This window comes from Chiloscyllium punctatum, chromosome 39, assembly GCF_047496795.1.
Source record: "Chiloscyllium punctatum isolate Juve2018m chromosome 39, sChiPun1.3, whole genome shotgun sequence".
In the NCBI taxonomy this organism is placed as follows: Eukaryota; Metazoa; Chordata; class Chondrichthyes; order Orectolobiformes; family Hemiscylliidae; genus Chiloscyllium; species Chiloscyllium punctatum.
In genome coordinates, this window is record NC_092777.1 from 17,676,909 (window position 1) to 17,694,454 (window position 17,546).

Here is a 17,546-nt window from a genome sequence, read left to right on the forward strand (position 1 = left end):
ATTCATAGGTCCTTGAAAGTGGAGTCACAGGTAGATTGGATAGTGAAGAAGGCGTTTGGTATGCTTTCCTTTATTGGTCAGAGTATTGAGTACAGGAGTTGGGAGATCATGTCATGGCTGTACAGGACATTGGTTAGGCCACTGTTGGAATATTGCGTGCAACTCTGGTCTCCTTCCTATCAGAAAGATGTTGTGAAACTTGAAAGTGTTCAGAAAATATCTACAAGGAGGTTGCCAGGGTAGGAGGATTTGATCTATAGGGAGAGTTTGAATAGGCTAGGGCTGTTTTCCCTGGAGCATCGGAGGCTGAGGGGTGACCTTATAGAGGTTTATAAAATTATGAGAGGCATGGATAGGATAAATAGACAAAGTATTTTCCCTGGCGTGGGGGGAGTCCAGAACTAGAGGGCATAAGTTTAGGGTGAGAGGAGAAAGATATAAAAGAGATCTAAGAGGCAACTTTTTCACACAGAGGGTGGTAGGTGTATGGAATGAACCGCCAGAGGAAGCGGTGGAGGCTGGTACAATTGCAACATTTAAGAGGCATTTGGATAGGTATATGAATAAGACGGGTTTAGAGGGACATGGGCCAGGTGCTGGCAGGTGGGACTAGACTGGGTTGGGATATCTGGTCAGCATGTACGAGTTGGACCAAAGGGTCTGTTTCTGTGCTGTACATCTCTATGACTCAATATCCACCAACTGCTTAGATTGCGTGGACATACCTGTCGGGCCTCTTGGCACCCTGTTTACCCTGGGATCCATTGGGCGATTAAAATCCCCTCCTATGATCATGCGGCACACCCCAAGACTCCTTAACTTAGCAACTGCATCAATTAGAAATTTAACAGGGTGCACTGGGGGACAATACACATTCAGGTCACCACACTCTTCTCCATGTATTAGAGCTTTAAGAATGATGAACAGTCTATATTCGTCCTTAATTTTGTCAGTTACCTGGAAAGGGAGGTTCCTTCATACCAGTCTAGCCACTCCCCTACTCTTGGAGCTAAAGGAGAAGAATACCCTATTATAATACCACTGTTCCTTATTATATAATGCATCTCTTGCAGCAGGGCGATGTTCACCTTTTCCTTCCTCAGGGTTGACAGCATCTTCTTTCTTTAAATGAAGGAATGACTCTCTTTTACATTCCAGGTGCACCGCCTGAACAAATCACTAGCCATGGTCATCCAGGGCAGCTCATGGTTTTATAAGATGAGGAAACTTATCTGAGGTGTAGACATTAACTCTACAAAGTCTAAAAACTACTCCTATAGAAACTACTGCAAATAAATAAAAACACTACATTTAACTTAAGCAAACACCCAAATAACCCCCCATTCACTAGAATCTCCCCCACTTGCTTATAGGGACACTCCTCCCAATCTTTGCTACCATCTCGGCTCCGTCCAGCTGAAGTTGTGCCTTAGCTCTCAGCTATTCACAGATGAAGAAAACATGTTATTCACATTCTGAGTTAACAATGAATGTCCACTACCCGCACCCCCCCGCCTCCTCCCCCACACATCTTAACCACAGGTATAGCCACCCCAATCCAAAAAAGGACAGCAGTTTTAAAAAAAGGCCCCAGATAATACCCAACTGACTGATATACTAAGTAATTCCAGTTTTACATCAAGGCAGTATAAAGCCAATAATCACAAAAAAAGGGGAGAGAAGGGGCAAAAATTTTTTTTAAAACCATACCATTGTCTGTAATGATGCCCCCCCAACCCCAACCTGAGTCCTTTAATTCAAAGAATTCACGAAGTCCTTCGCCTTTCCTGCTGAATCAAAGTTATATACCATTCCTCCATGAGCGAAATTCAACATAGCCAGGCACCTCAAGGAATTTTGAATGTTCAGATCCCTTAATTTTCTCTTAACTTCATCAAATGTCCTTGTCTTCTTAATTATGGCTCCTGAGAAGTCCTGAAAAAACATTATTCTTGAGCCTTTGTGCAGTAAAGCCTGTGGATCTCTTCTCAGAATTCTTGCTGTTTCAATTACTAACTGTTTTTCTTTATAATGCAGGAGTTGCACTTGGACCTGCGCATTGTGATCCGGTGGACCCGTCCATATTGAACAGGCTCGACTCCAACTCCAGCCCAGGAACTTTGGGAGCTACTTCTCCAGTAAACCAACGAGGTCTTCACCTTCCTCGCATTCCGGAAGACCCACCAGCCATAAGTTTTTTCTTCTACTTTCGTTTTCCAGGTCGTTCACTTGCTTCTGAAGGACCTGAACCTGGTCCTGCAGCATTCCGATCCTTCCTCCCTAGACCTCTGCCACGGTCTCGGATGCCGTAGTTCTCTGCTCAACCACTTCTACTCTTCTGGTCCAACATTTCAACATCCTGCAGATGCTTTTTCAGCATGGCAGATAGTGGTTCCACTGCTGCTTCAAACTTTTCTTGGAGCTTGGCAAACTCCGAGAGTAACCACTGCTGTCCCATTAAATGCAAAGTGGTCACCCTGGGAGTTTGAGCAATAGCTGCAGGCACCCCCGATGCAGTTGGGGCGTGCCCTGCTTGCTGCAATCCTTTCTGACCCTTTCCTTTATTTGCTTTCATCCTGGTCTTAAAGTTGTTAAACCACAATTTTAGCAGCCCCAGATGTTCAGTAAGTTTATATTAGCAATTTGTTTCTCCTAGGGATGGTTATTGAGGGGGTTAAAGGTCCACCTTGCCAGAGGGTATGGCATAGAGCCCAGCACAGCAGACCATTCAGACTGCCACCATCTTGGATCTCCCAGGCTGACCCAATTTTTATTGACAAAAAACAAAAGAAGTTCTTAAAGACACCCAACTGAGTATAGTGGTTAACTGGAAGTACTAAAATCTTCATGACAAATAATACATTATGTATAATAGTGGCAGTAGCACAGCTTCGCCAGTGAGTGTATCAGATCACAACAAAATAAGATATATTTTTGCTCTCCAGTGGCAGAGAAGTAATACTGCAGGTATTTACTGACATTTACTGATATTACACACATTTACTGAATTTAAAATGATACTTGTTTTCTTTTTGCATCAGTACAATGGTATTTTCATGTTGCTGTCAGCTGTAATGTGTTGAGCAGCAGTTAGCATACTTAGCGACTATAGAATTGATTTGTTCTGCAGAAGTATACACAAGGAGTAATTTTCATGCACCTTTGGGATCAAATCTCTGGAATGGTTCAGATTGTTATTTGGGATGGAGAGAGATGCTGAATTTTTCTAAAGTCATTATTGAACAAGTTCATTCTCCACTTGTGGCATGTAGACCAGCTTTAAATACATGTAGGATGGTGGTGTTGATTTTGCTTCAGAATATTTAGACACAAAAGAAAGATTAAGAATGTTTATAGAATCCTAGAAAGGCTTTGGCATAGAAAGAAACCATTCAGTCCATTCTGTTTCTGCTGGTTTCCACTAGTCTCACTGCCCCACCTTTTCCTTGTAGTCCTTCAAAAAATCTTTAGTTAATTATTTACAGTAATACAATTTTGAAAATCAGGAACAGCTAAAAAAAACTAATGGAAAAATGAAAGCAATCTGGGAAGGAGGCAAATGATCTGAAATGATTAAGTGAGACACTAGAAGTGAAAAAAATCAAACAGAAGAATAAAGAACATTTAGATTAGGTCAAAGAGGAATCACATTTAAACTTTTAGCCATATTTCTTGCATTGTGGACTACTCAAAGATGTTATTTGTGTCCTGAACAACCGTGCTACTGTATTCTGGAATAGAAAGGGTACAAATTGGATGTGAACAGAAGCAATAACAATTTTGCTATTGTCCTTTTTTGTGAAATTCTTTCATGAAATGTGGGTGTCGTTGGTAAGACCAGCATTTGTTGTCCACCCCTAATTACCCTTGAATGAATGATTGTTAGACCATTTCAGAAGGCAGTTAAATTTTGAGAATAATCAGTTAAAGCTGTCATGGTCACCATAACTGAGGCTCAATTTCACCAGCTACTATGGTGGGATCTGAACCCAAGTCCCTAGATTACTAGTCCAATGACGTTATCACTGTGCCACCATGCAAATATACCCTGAGTAAGTTACTATCTGTAGGTACTTATTGCAGGCTGAACTCTCTGGTCTCTCTCAGATTACTAATACTAACCCCAAGTGTCACCATGAAACCCTCAGCAATATTCAGGTGTAGATCAAGTCTCTGATCATTAACTACCCACTGGGCTAGCCTCTCGTAAAACAAACTCGCTGAATCTGCAGTAATGAGAAATACTTTAGAAGAAAAGTCAGAAGAGTCATTTGGAAATGTGCAGACGATTGCACCTGAACTTAAGCTTTCTGAAGAATTCCTAAACTACCTTATTTTCAATATGACATTTGTAAAAGGCTTTGTTACAGTATGACAGAAATCTTAATAGCAGCTGCCACCTTGAAATACTACTTCTACAAGCTCATAGTCTATCTCTGCTGTGTCAGCTCATTGCCTGTAGCTTGAAGCTATGAAGTTAGTCATAGATCTAATGATAGATTTATCCTTTTTTGCAGATGAAGATCAGCTCATGCAAAAGTCTCTCCAAAATAGCTTCTTTGAATTGACCTGTTAGAAACTTTCTTCCATATTAGAATTCTGTAACAACAACCAAAAAAAAGAAAGAAATGGTTAATGGAATGCAAAAGAAATACATGGCCTGTAAGGTCATGGACAAATAGGCAAGTGCTTTATCTACATAATAATTATATAGCTGCATTTCCACGATCTTTTTAGACTTTAAAAACACAGGAATGGGCATTGCTGACTAGATCAGCATTTATTGCACATTCCTAATAGCCACCTATCAATTCCTGTGTTTAAACAGTCTATCAAAAGTCTCACCCCACCCAAGCTACATTATATGTAAAGAAGCTTCCAACATTATATGTCCACAGCTAATGTTGAGGGTCTCTTCAAATCATGACCAGATTTTCAGGTGCACAAAAACTGAACTCAGATGAAACATCACTTGCTCCAGAAAGCATTGGAGGCATTTTCATTTCATTACTGCATAACCTCACTTTATGGTTTTTGTGAAGGAATAATAAATGATTCTTGTGCTGCTGTAAACAGTTTGCTGGCACAATGGAGGATGAGGAAGAAGATAACCAGAGATATGAGGTTTGGACATTGATGAACCACCAGCACGGACCATGTCTCACGCACAAGGCTCCAGATAGGAAGGAGAAATGCAAGGATGGATTCACTGAAGAAGCTTTCCACTTATTGCTCCTAATGTCCCACCAACTGAAGCAGAGAATAGAGATAATCAAGCACAGGAAGCTCCTGGGTCTAATGGTCTTCTTCAGGTATTTATTGTCTTCCAATGCTTGGGTATAGAGTGTAGTCTTGGCCTGTGACATAAAGGATAATCAGCTGGGTGGGGGGGGGGGGGCGCGTGTGGAGGAAGAAGAGACAATGAGAGTTGACAATTCTGAACTTGGGAACTGGTGTCAAGTAACAATGGAACATCTACAGAAGGCATTTGCTCAAGAGCATGTTATCAGAGGTACCTGTGTCACGGCTTTTATGTAATGAACTCCCCCCACCAGCAGTTTCAATTGCAGTGTTTTATGACATTACAAAATCTTAATAAAAAAACTGAAGCATTATTATCAAAATAAAAGTCTTAATGAACATAGATCAAGAAATGAAAATATTGTAAAGCTGAGCTAAACCAAGTAACCTTTTGTGCATGGTACAGCTTCATCAAACTTGAAGAAGTATTTAATCCCCAATCCTGACAAAAAGGAAATTCCCCTACTTTCTTTCAAGGTTTGTTTTGAATCCTTTTATGGCAAGCTGAAGACAAGTTGTTTTCAGTTTTCTAGTCCACCTCCTTCAAACTGGGGTTGGGGAACACAATGTCTAGTGAGAGGGAGAAACTAAAAGAAAGCAGTATTCAAAGGGAAATGGTATTGGGGAAATCGATGGGATTAAAGTCTGATAAATTCTCTGGGATATAGATTATTGGGCCGTAAGTACCTAAGGAAGTAGACATAAAAATAGTGGATGCATTGGTGGTTGTCTTTCAACATGTTGTAAACTCTGGAACAGTTCCTATGGATTGGGGGTAGCTTATATAACCTCATTACCTAAAAAAAAGGAGTTAGAGAGCGAACAGGGAATTTTAGATCGGTCAGCCTGACTTTAGTAGTATGTAAAGATTTACTAGTAGAGTACTTGGGAAAACAGGGATCAAACAGAGTCAGCATGGATTGACAAAAGGAAAATCATGCTCACCAAATCTACCAGAATTAGTAGAGTAGATCAGGAGGAACCAGTGGATGTGATTTGTCTTTTGATAATGATCCACATAAGAGATTAGCATTTAAAATTAAAGCACATATGACTGGGGGCAGCATAATGACATGAATAAAGATAAGAAACAAAGAGTACAATTTTTTTTTCCCTGATTGGCAGCCAGTGACCAGCGGAGCACTACAGGAATCAGTGTTTGGACCTCAGCTCTTTACAATATATAATAATGATTGAAGTGAGGGAACTAAATGTTTCAAGTTTGTAGATGAAACAAAGCTGGGTTGGGAGGGTGTAATGTGAGAAGGATGCAGAGATGCTTCAGTGTGATTTGAACAAGTTGACCGAGTAGACAAATGCCTGGCAGATGAAGCACAGTGTGAATAAATATAAGGTTGTCCACTCTGGTAGCAAAAACAGGAAGACACTATTATTTGAATGGTGATAAATCGGCAAAGAGGTCGGTATATCAAGACTTGGCTATCCTAGTGCAATAGTCACTGAAAGTAAGCACAAATGTATAGCAGGTGGTGAAGAAAGGGAATAGTATGTTGGCCTTCAATAATAAGAGACTTTGAGTACTGGTGCAGGGATATCTTTGTGGGACCCCATCTGGAGTATTGTAGGGACAGGACAGTGGCATAAATGCAACACAGTGGCACAGTGGTTAGCACTGCTGCATCATAGCATCAGGGACTCAGGTTCAATTCCAGTCCTGGGTGACTGTGTGAAGCTTGTATATACTCCCCATGCCTATGTGGGTTTCCTCCAGGTGCTCCAGTTTCCTTCCACAGTCCACAGAGATGTGCAGACTAGGTGGGTTTGCTGTGGTAAAAACCCTGCGCTGGGATGGGGGTAGTACTTCTGGATGGGATGCTTTTCAGAAGGTCAGTGCAGGTTCAATGGGCTGAATGGCCACTTTCTGCACTGTAGGGATTCTATGATTCTCCTGAATTGTGGAAAGGTTTTCTGGCTATGGAGTGAATGCAACAGAGGATTACAAGTCTGATTCCTGGGATAGCAGACCTAATGTATGAAGACAGACTACATAGGTTAGGTTTATATTCATTGGCGTTTAAAGGAATGAGGGGTCTTTCATATAAATCCATAAAATTCTGGTAGGACTAGACAGGGTAAGCAGAGGAAGGATGTTCCTGATCACTGAGCAGTCCAAGATCAGAGGCCACAGTTTAAGAATGTGGGTTGGCCATTTAGGACTCAGATAAGGAGAAAATTCTTCAAGAGAATAGTGAGGCTGTTTAATTCTCTTCAACAGAAAGCAGTTGATAGAAAGCCAAAACATGGATTATTTTCAAGGAACTGGATGTTGTTCTTCAAGTAAAGGGAGCAAAGGGTATAAGGAAAAAGTGGGAACAGGGTACTGAGTTGGGTGATCAGCTACAATCATACTGAATGGCAGAGTAGGCTCCAAGGTTTGAATAGCCTACTTCTGATCCTAGTTTCTATGTTGCCAAATCGGAAATGCCATTAGTTTTGGTCCAATTATGTTAAACCATTCATTTCAGACTGATATACACCATTTACATTTCAGTGAGACTTAATATTGGCAGAAGGAGCAGAGGAAATAGGTGTAATTGGGTTGCGGTTTTACAGAATATTTCAGATCTCTGAAGAGTAATATTATTGGTGATGACAGAAAATTGAGAGGCATAAATAAACAGATAAACCAAAATGAAATGAATATGGGCCAAAGAGAAATATGCAATACATGAGAGTAGGAAATAAACAGAGACTTACTTAGGAGAACAGAGAAGCATAGATTAATTAAATAGTCAGAGTTGTACAGCATGGAAACAGACCCTTCGGTCCAATTCCACCTGATATCCTAAAGTGATCTGGTCCCATGTGCCAGAATTTGGCCCACACCCCTCTATAAACCCTTCATGTACTCATTCAGATGCCTTTTAAATGTTGTAATAATAAATGCCTCCATCACTTCCTCTGGCAGCTCATTCCATATGTATGAGTGAAAAAGTTAGCCCTCAGGTCCCTTTTAAATCTTTCCCCTCTCACCTTAAACCTATGCTCTCTAGTTTTAGACTCCCCTACCCTGGGAAAAAGACTGTCGCTATCTATTCGTGATTTTATAAACCTTTATAAGGTCACCCCTCAGCCTCTGACGCTCCTGGGTAAAAAGCCCCAGCCTATTCAGCCTCTCCCTATAGCTCCAATTCTCCAATCACAGTAACATCCTTGTAAATGTTTCTGCAACCTTCAAAGTTTCACAGATTCTTTCCTTTGGAAGGAAGACCAGAATCGAATGCTGTTCTCGAAAAGTAGTCTCACCAGTGTACTGTACATCCATAACATGATGTTCCAACTTCTATACTCAACGCACTGACCAATGAAGACAAGTGTGTCAAATGTTTTCTTTACCATCCTGTATACGTGCGACTCAAGGAACTATGCACCTGCACCTCCCCACCAAAATGCAACACCCCACACTTATCTGCATTAAACCCCACCTGCCTTAGCCCTTTAACCTATGTGATCAAGACCCCATTGTATTTTTAGACAACCCTTCACTGTCCATGACACTACCAATTTTATGAGACAGTAAGGACGGCAGATGCTGGAAGCCAGAGTCAATAAATTTGAAGCTGGTAAAGCATAGCAGGTCAAACAACTCAGTCCTGATGAAGGATTTCGGCCTGAAACGTTGACTTTCCTACTCCTACGATGCTATTTGAGCTGCTGTGCTTTTCCAGCTTCATATCTATTGATACCACTAATTTTAGGGTCACCTGCAAACTTACTAACCATTCCTCCCAAATTCACATCCAAATCATTTATATAAATGACGAAAAACAGCAGACCCAGCATCCATCCTTCTTGTATACTGTTGGTTACAGTTCTCCACTCTGAAAAACAAGCCTGTTCCACCGTCATGTCTCCTGCCTTCAAGCCAATTTTATATCCAATTGTCTAATTCCTCCTGGATTCCATGTGATCTAACTTTACTGACCAGTCTACCATGCCGAACCTTGTCAAATGCCTTGCTGAAGTCCATATAGACATCTTATGCTCTGCCTTAGTCAACCTTCTGTCATTTCAAAACACTCAATCAAGTTACTGAAACACAATTTTGTATGAGAGCATTGATACGTGTTATATGTATTAATTGAGCTTCTTTTTGGCTTGACTGGGTAGATGCAGAATGGATGCTTCCTTTGTGGGAGAGTCTTGCATCAGTAGGCATAATCTCAGAGTAGGGATTTCTCATTTAAGACAAAGATGAGGAGGATTTTTTCTCTGTTGGAGGGAATCAATGTGTGGAATTCTTTATCACAGAAGGTTGTCGAGAATGGGTCATTAAGTATATTTAGTGCTAAGACAGGTACATTTTTAATAAGGGAACCAAGGGTTGTGGGGAAAAGGCAGGAAAGTGGAGTTGAGGATCATCAGTTCAGCTATGATCTCACTGAATGGTGGAGCAGACTCAATGGGGCAAATTAACTACTACTACTATATCTTATGTCATGTGCATACGAGATTACTAGAGCTACACTCAGGTGTTAACACACTTGCCTCAGAGTGAGAAAGTGCTAGGTTCATTGAAATGACTTAAGCTCAAAACCTAGGCTATATTATGACAAGTTGAAAACTCAAAATACTACGAGCATTTTTATACCTTTAATTCCAAAATGTGTTGTTTTAAAAGAGGATTGCTCCAGAGACAATAACTGCAGGTGTAAAAATAAAATCCGCTGTATGGGAACGATAGTATGTAACACCTAAAACTGTCAAAGTAACCTCAACAGACTGGACCACTAGATCGTGACTGCAAAGATAATGAGGGATCGACAATCCATGTTCAAGGCAAGCCACCCCAATGGATTATGTTTCATACTGAAGACACATTTTGTGTTTTTACCTTTGAAGAACATAAGATGACAGGGGTTTAAAAATATTTCAAGTCTACAAGGGTGGACTAGTGGGGCAAAGTGCTCTCATGTGTACCAGCCTGTGTTCGAGTGTTAGAGTACTGTTAAGGTCACAGTCAAAGAACTATCGTTAGTTACTCCTCTGCTGCAGATAAAGACTCTCTAACTCTGAGCACTGCAAATCAGTTAAAAATTAAACAGTATAATATATCTTTCTGACCCCAAATGCTGGAATTTCAATCAGCTTATGACTGTTCAACTATCAGCATCACACTACTGGTAACCATGACTTCAACAGCTACAATGTTCAGTTATCTGCTTTAAAAACGTAAATTTATTTGGTATGGGAAGGGAATCCTTTTAACGAAACTTGTCGCAACCAACCAAGGCAGTGGGGTAAATAGAGAAAGGGATCCAGTGCAACACTCCCCACCCAGGAGCTTAACAGTTTCAAGTTGAGTCTAGAACCTTAACAGATTGGGAACCTCACCTAGAATCTAGTCATAAAAGCTGTCGTGTTTCAGTAAGGTGGTACACTGGAAATCAAATACGCTGTTCCCAGAGTTATCAGCAAGTTAAAGATTTTTAAAAATCCATATACTGTATTGTAATTTCCCAAATTACCTCTTTTAGATCCAGAATGACAGAAAATGTGATTTCTGTATGCATCTAAAAATGACTATTTATTACCAAGTAATCAGACTCCAGCTCCATGAAACATTGGCACATAACTCGGTGAAATCAAAATTTTAAACGCCTTACAAAGTCTTCCTTAACAGACAGGGAAAAATGGGTGTTGTAGACAGAGGGAAAGACTAGGAAGGTAGTTCAGTGGTCCCTATTCATAAGAGTTGCCAAGGTGATTCTTGTGCTGGTCAGAATGCTGTTTCTCAGCTGCAAAGTTCCCCAAATCCTTGCGCAGGATGCAAGAGACACTGGATGGCTGGTTCACTTAGCAAAGGTCTTTGGCTTATCAATTAAAAAAATCACAGCTCACAGTAACTGCTGGAGGAAAGATAAACTGGTTTTCTCAAGGCTCACAATGGATTCTACTGAAGAGGAGAGAGACAGCAAGCTCCTGCGCTGGCAGAGATCTGTTTTCTACTCCCTATCTTGTTCACAGTTCCAATCTGTTCAGCTGAGAACCAATCACATAATTGTTGGCAGGTATAAGGCATTTGTCACAGAAAACTGGTCACTAGTCCACAGACCAAATGGCTACTCGGACCAACTAAACTTCCATCTGTTCACAACCCTTCAGCCCCAGTTCATCTACAGCCACACTTTAATCACTGCTTGAACAAATATCTCTCCACCCTGCAGGCACTCTGCCTCTATTCCTGATGAAGGGCTTTTGCCCGAAACTTCGATTTTCCTGTTCCTTGGATGCTGCCTGACCTGCTGTGCTTTTCCAGCACCACTCTAATCTAGATTCTGGTTTGCAGCATCTGCAGTCCTTGTGTTTACCCTCTGTAAAAAGTGTGCTTACATTAAGTTACTTGCTTCCAAACATATAGCAATTCTTCAGCCATTTAAACATTTATTTTCTCATTTCAATTCAAAATTAATAATATAGAAAATTAAAAAGACTCAGTCCTTACATAGTTCATAATATAGCTGAGGGACTGCTGAACTGTCTAAGATATGATATGGTCATTATCTCATTGCTATTTGTGGGACCTTGAATTGTGTGCAAAGTAGTTTCTGTGTTTCCCTACATACAACAATTAGTAGATTTCAAAATGTAAAGCGCTTCACAAAGTCCTAAGTCTATGAAAGGCATTATATAAATGCAAATATTTTCATGCATACTCAAAAATATGAATTATTTATTCATAATTCTATTGCATCTATTGGGGATATTAGTGATAGTCATAGTTTAACTCCCATCAACTACTCAAGTAGCTTTGACGAAAAAATAATCTTAATATTGTTGAATGTTATGCAAAGCTATTTTTGCATTATGAAAATATACATGTCAATTATTGACAATGCTTCTGTTAACTGTCCTGAATTAGCTGACAATGTCAAAAGCTATGCAAGTACAACCTTATCTTAAATGGTTGTATAAATTGTTTATTGTTATGAGGAATTTGTGATTTCCAGAAGCCACATACGAACAAACAAGAAACATTCAACCATTTCTGCCTATACTACAATGTGAAACATAAACGTACTATTATAGTAGTGCAAATCCTTAAATATAATAACTAATAAAATCAATCACATACTAAAAGATATTCCTTTTGCGGCATTACAGTGGAATAGTATAAAACAGACAATATACACATTATAGATTTACACTAATAAAGTAGCCCAACTTGTTATTGATGAAAAATTCAATAACATATAGTTAGTGGCAATTTGTGGAAACTACATTGCCTCAGGCAATTTGCTTAATATATGTTTAATATGCTATTACTACCCAAATGGATTTGCATTAAAAATATTAAAGGTCTCACATTAATTAATATTTAAATGGCACTTAAATATTATGCAGGCATTTTTGAAATATTTTAGTTGTATTTACTCACCAACATATGCAGAACTTAGTAGAACCCAATGTTCAACCTTTATGCTGTTAATTTGTTTTAAAACTTAATTAATTTGTGGATAAATCATAACCAATGCCAGTTTAATGGATGTGAGTATGTGCATGTTACGGTACAAGGAGTTCTTGATTATTCCAATACTTTTTGCTGGTATTTTTATAGCATATTATGCTTGTGTACTGATCCCTGGTCACCAGATTAAAAATTTCCAGGGCTGGGTGCGCTGAGACCAACTGGATATACACATTGCCCTTCGTATTAATTTTTCAATATCAAATGTCAGTTGGCATATTTTGCACTTTCTTAGGGTCAGCATCAGCATTTTCTTCCAGTAGCTAATTCCACATAGAGTCTTACCCCAAGAAAAATCCAAATATTTACAGAAGGATTTTAAATGTAGATCCCCTTGTCCTACCATTGCTCTTCATCTCAAATTACAATTCAAACAGACTGAATTAAACCACTTAATCTGTTTGAACAGCTCAATCATGTACCTTATAACATTTTCTTAAGTAGCTATAACTTCAATCTTTGCCGCATAACAAAGAACCCTCAGTGAGTGGATTGAGTGACAGTATGATTGGGGAGATTAGGTTGAGTATTTGGGTTGGTGGTTTGTGCAGCAATGGAGTAGTTGGTGTGGACAGATTTGAGGAGCTGGACTGAGGGAGCAGCTGAGTTTTGGGGGTGCTTGGGATGAGGGATTGGTTGATTTTAGTTGGAGCAAGATTTTGGTAGGTTGTTTAGGTTGAGGGGTTGGCATGAGTTAAAGCGATTTGAGGAGTTTGCATTGAAGAGTCGGGTTGGGGGATTTTGTTTGTAGGTTTGACTTTGGCAGGGTTGAGGGAATTTAAGTTAAAGAGTAGAGATGGGTCAAGAGTTGGGGCAGGGTTGAGATAGGTGGGGTGGGTTCGGTTGAGTTTTGCAGAGGGGGATTTAGTTGGGAGAGCTTGGGTTGAGTTGGAAAGGTTTAGATACAGCACTAGTATTGTGCTTGGATTGAGTTAATGGGGTTTGGTTGAAGTGGGGGTTGCATTGAGAGATTTGTTTTGAGTTGGAATGGAGTTAGGGTTTAGGGTGGGATGAGGTTGTAGGGATTTGTATTGAGTTGTGGAGACTTGCTTTGCAGAATGGGGTTGAGTTGGGGATTTTGGTTTCAGTTGGGAGTGGTTTGCATTGAATTGGGTATTTGAGTACAGAGGTGTAGTTGATTTGGGATGTTGGGCTGATTTGGGAGTGTTTATCTTCAGGGGTGGGGCAAAATGGTATGGAGTTGCATTTGCAGTTATTTAGGTAGAGTGATGGGATTGATTTTAGGGGGGGAAAGGTTGAGTAGAGACATTGGGTTGGCAATAGGTTGGGGTGATTGCTTTTGAAATGAAGGGTGGGGATGCATTGTGGTCATTTTGGTTGTGTTGAGTCAAAAGGATTTGCATTGGATGGAGGATCTGGGTTTAAGGGGAGGTGAATGGGCTGAGTTCTGGGGAGGATTCAGGTTGAGAGATGAGATTGTGCTCAGTTTGGGGGAGAAGACTAGGCTGAATTGCAGGGATGTTGGGATGAGGATTTGGTGAACGCTTTCAGGTTGTGGGGAGGTTTTGGGATGAGATTGAGTTGTGTTGGGGGGTGACAAGTTTGGCTTGAGGATGAGATTAGGGTAATCTGGGGAATTTGGACTGAATTGAGGAGGATACTCAGTTTTGAATGAAAGGTGTGGTGATTTAGGTTTGGTGGGATTCTGGTTGAGGGAGGAGATGGGGCCGAGTTTGGGGGAAAGGGATTGGTGTGAGTTGCGTGGTGGGGTGGCAGGGAAACAGGTTGGACTGAGTTGGGAGGGTTTGGGTTGAAGGAGGAGATTGAACTAGCTTGGGAGGCGTATTGGGCTTTGGGCAGAATGAGCTGGGATAGTGACACTGTGGGCAATAGGAGATACCGGGCGGGGACGGTGACACTGAGAGCAGTTGGTGATACTGGGTGAGGATGGTGACACGAGAGTGGTCAGAGACACTGGGTGGGGACAGACACACTGAGAGCAGTTGGAGATACTGGGTGGGGATGGTGACACTGAGAGCAGTCAGAGATACTGGGTGGGGACGGTGAGGCTGGGGGCAGTTGGAGATAATGAGTGGGGACGGACACAGTGAGAGCAGTTGGAGATACTGGGAGGGGATGGTGATACTGACAGCAGTTGGAGATACTGGGTGGGGATGGATACCGAGCAGTTGGAGATACTGAGTGGGGACGGACACACTGACAGCAGTCGGAGATACTGGGTGGGGACAGCGAGGCTGGGGGCAGTTGGAGATACCGGGTGGGGACTGTCAGGCTGGGGGCAGTTGGAGATATTGGGTGGGGACTGTCAGGCTGGGGGCAGTTGGAGATACTGGGTGGGAATGGTGAGGCTGGGGGCAGTTGGGACAGTGGGTGGGACCGTGACACTGGGGGCAATGGGGACACTGAGCTGAGATGGTGATATGGAAATTAATTTGGCAATTGTCTAACTGAATTAATGTTGCAATGCATAGATTCATGTGACAGATGAGCTAATGCTGAAGATAATAGTTTGCACAATATGATAGGCTAGTCAAATCACGTGATAGATGAGCTAATGCTAAAGACAATGGTGGTATAGTGTGATAAGGTTAAGTGTAAAGTAGAAGACCACTGTGGCAGAAGATGATTAGTTTAGAAAGACAATATGAGTTAATATGATTGGTTATGCTAATAACACCAGGTAAGCACAAGTACTAGAGGGGTATAAAAGTATCGAACCCCAAGGTTCGGGGGGTAGTTGGGATGCCATTTTCTAATTCTCACAGGTTTTGTTTGCAAAGTTTAACTTAGTGAAGAATTTTCTGTGTCTCCTGACGATTCTCATAGAACATCGGGTACGAACTCTGCATAACAGTGACACTGAGGGCAGTAGGGGATACGGGGGGGGGTACAGCAACCGGTGACACTGGGGGCAGTAAGGGATACCGGGTGGGGACAGCGATACTGGGCGGGGATGGCAACAGTGGGGGCGGTTGGGGATACCGGACAGGGACGGTGACACTGGGGGTGGTTGGGGACACTGAGCTGGAACGGTGACACGCAGGGCAGTAATACAGTCAGAGAGATGTACAGCACGGAAACAGATCCTTTGGTCCAACTTGTCCATGCCGACCAGATATCCCAACCCAATGTAGTCATGATTTTATAAACCTCTATCAGATCACCCCTCAGCCTCCAACACTCCAGGAAAAAACCTATTCAACCTCTCCCTATGGCTCAAATTCTCCAACACTGGCAATATCTTTGTAATTCTTTTCTGAACCCTTTCAAGTTTCACAACATCTTTCCGATAGGACAACCACCAGAACTGCACACAATATTCCAACAGTGTCCAATAACCAATGTCCTATACAGCTGCAACATGACCTCCCACCACCTGTACTCAAATACTCTGACCAATAAAGGAAAGCATACCAAACACCTTCTTCACTATCCTATCAAGCTGCAGTAAACTCTCAAGGAGTTATAAACCTGCACTCCAAGGTCTTTTTGTTCAGCAACACTCCCAAGGACCTTACTGTTAAGTATATAAATCAGGGCAGGACTTGCTTTTCCAAAATACCGCACATCACATTTATCTAAATTAAACTCCATCTGCCACTCCTCAGCCCATTGACCTTCTGATCAAGATCCCATTGTAATCTGAGGTAACCTTCTTTGCTGTCCATTACACCTCCAATTTTAGTTTCATCTACAAACGTACTAACTATATGTCTTATGTTCACATCCAAATCATTTACAAAAATGACAAAATGTAGTGGACCCAGCACCAATCCTTGTGGCACTCCACTGGTCACAGGCCTCCAGTCTTAAAAACAACCCTCCTCCACCACCACCCTCTATCTTGTACTTTTGAGCCAGTTCTGCATCCAAATGGCTAGTTCTCCCTCTATTCCATGAGATCTAACCTTGCTAACCAGTCTCCCAACTTTGTCGAACTTCCCAACTTCAACTTTGTCGAACGCCTTACTGAAGTCCATACAGATCATGTCTACCACTTTGCCCTCACAATCCTCTTTGTTACTTGTTCAAAAAACTCAATCAAGTTTGTGAGGCATGATTTCCCACACACAAAGCCATGTTGACTATCCCTAATCAGTCCTTGCCTTTCCAAATACATGTACATCCTGTCCCTCAGGGTTCCAACCAACAACGTGCTCAACACCAACGTCAGGCTCACTGGTCTATAGTTCCCTGGCTTGTCCTTACCACCTTTCTTAAACAGTGGTACCACGTTAGCCAACCTCCAGTCTTCCGGCACCTCGCCTGTGAGTATCGATGATACAAATATCTCAGCAAGGGGCGCAGCAATCACTTCCCTAGCTTCACACAGAGTTCTAGGGTACACTGATCAGATCCTTGGAATTTAACCACTTTTATACAAAATACTCATTTAGTATCTCCCCCATTTCCTACAGCTCCACACAAAGGCCCAATCTTCAAGGGGCCCTATTGTCTCCCTAGTTACCCTTTTGCCCTTAAATGTATTTGTAAAACACCTTTGGATTCTCCTTAACTGTATTTGCCAAAGTTATCTCATGTCTCCTTTTTGCCCTCCTGATTTCCCTCTTAAGTACATTCCTGCCTTTATACTCTTCTAAGGATTCACTCAATCTATCCTGTCTATACCTGACATATCCTTCCTTCTTTTTCTTAACCAAACCCTGAATTTCTTTAGTCATCCAGCATTCCCTATACCTACCAGCCCTTTTTCACCCTAACAGGAATATATGGTGACACTGGGGGCATGTGGGGATACTGGGTGAGGATGGTG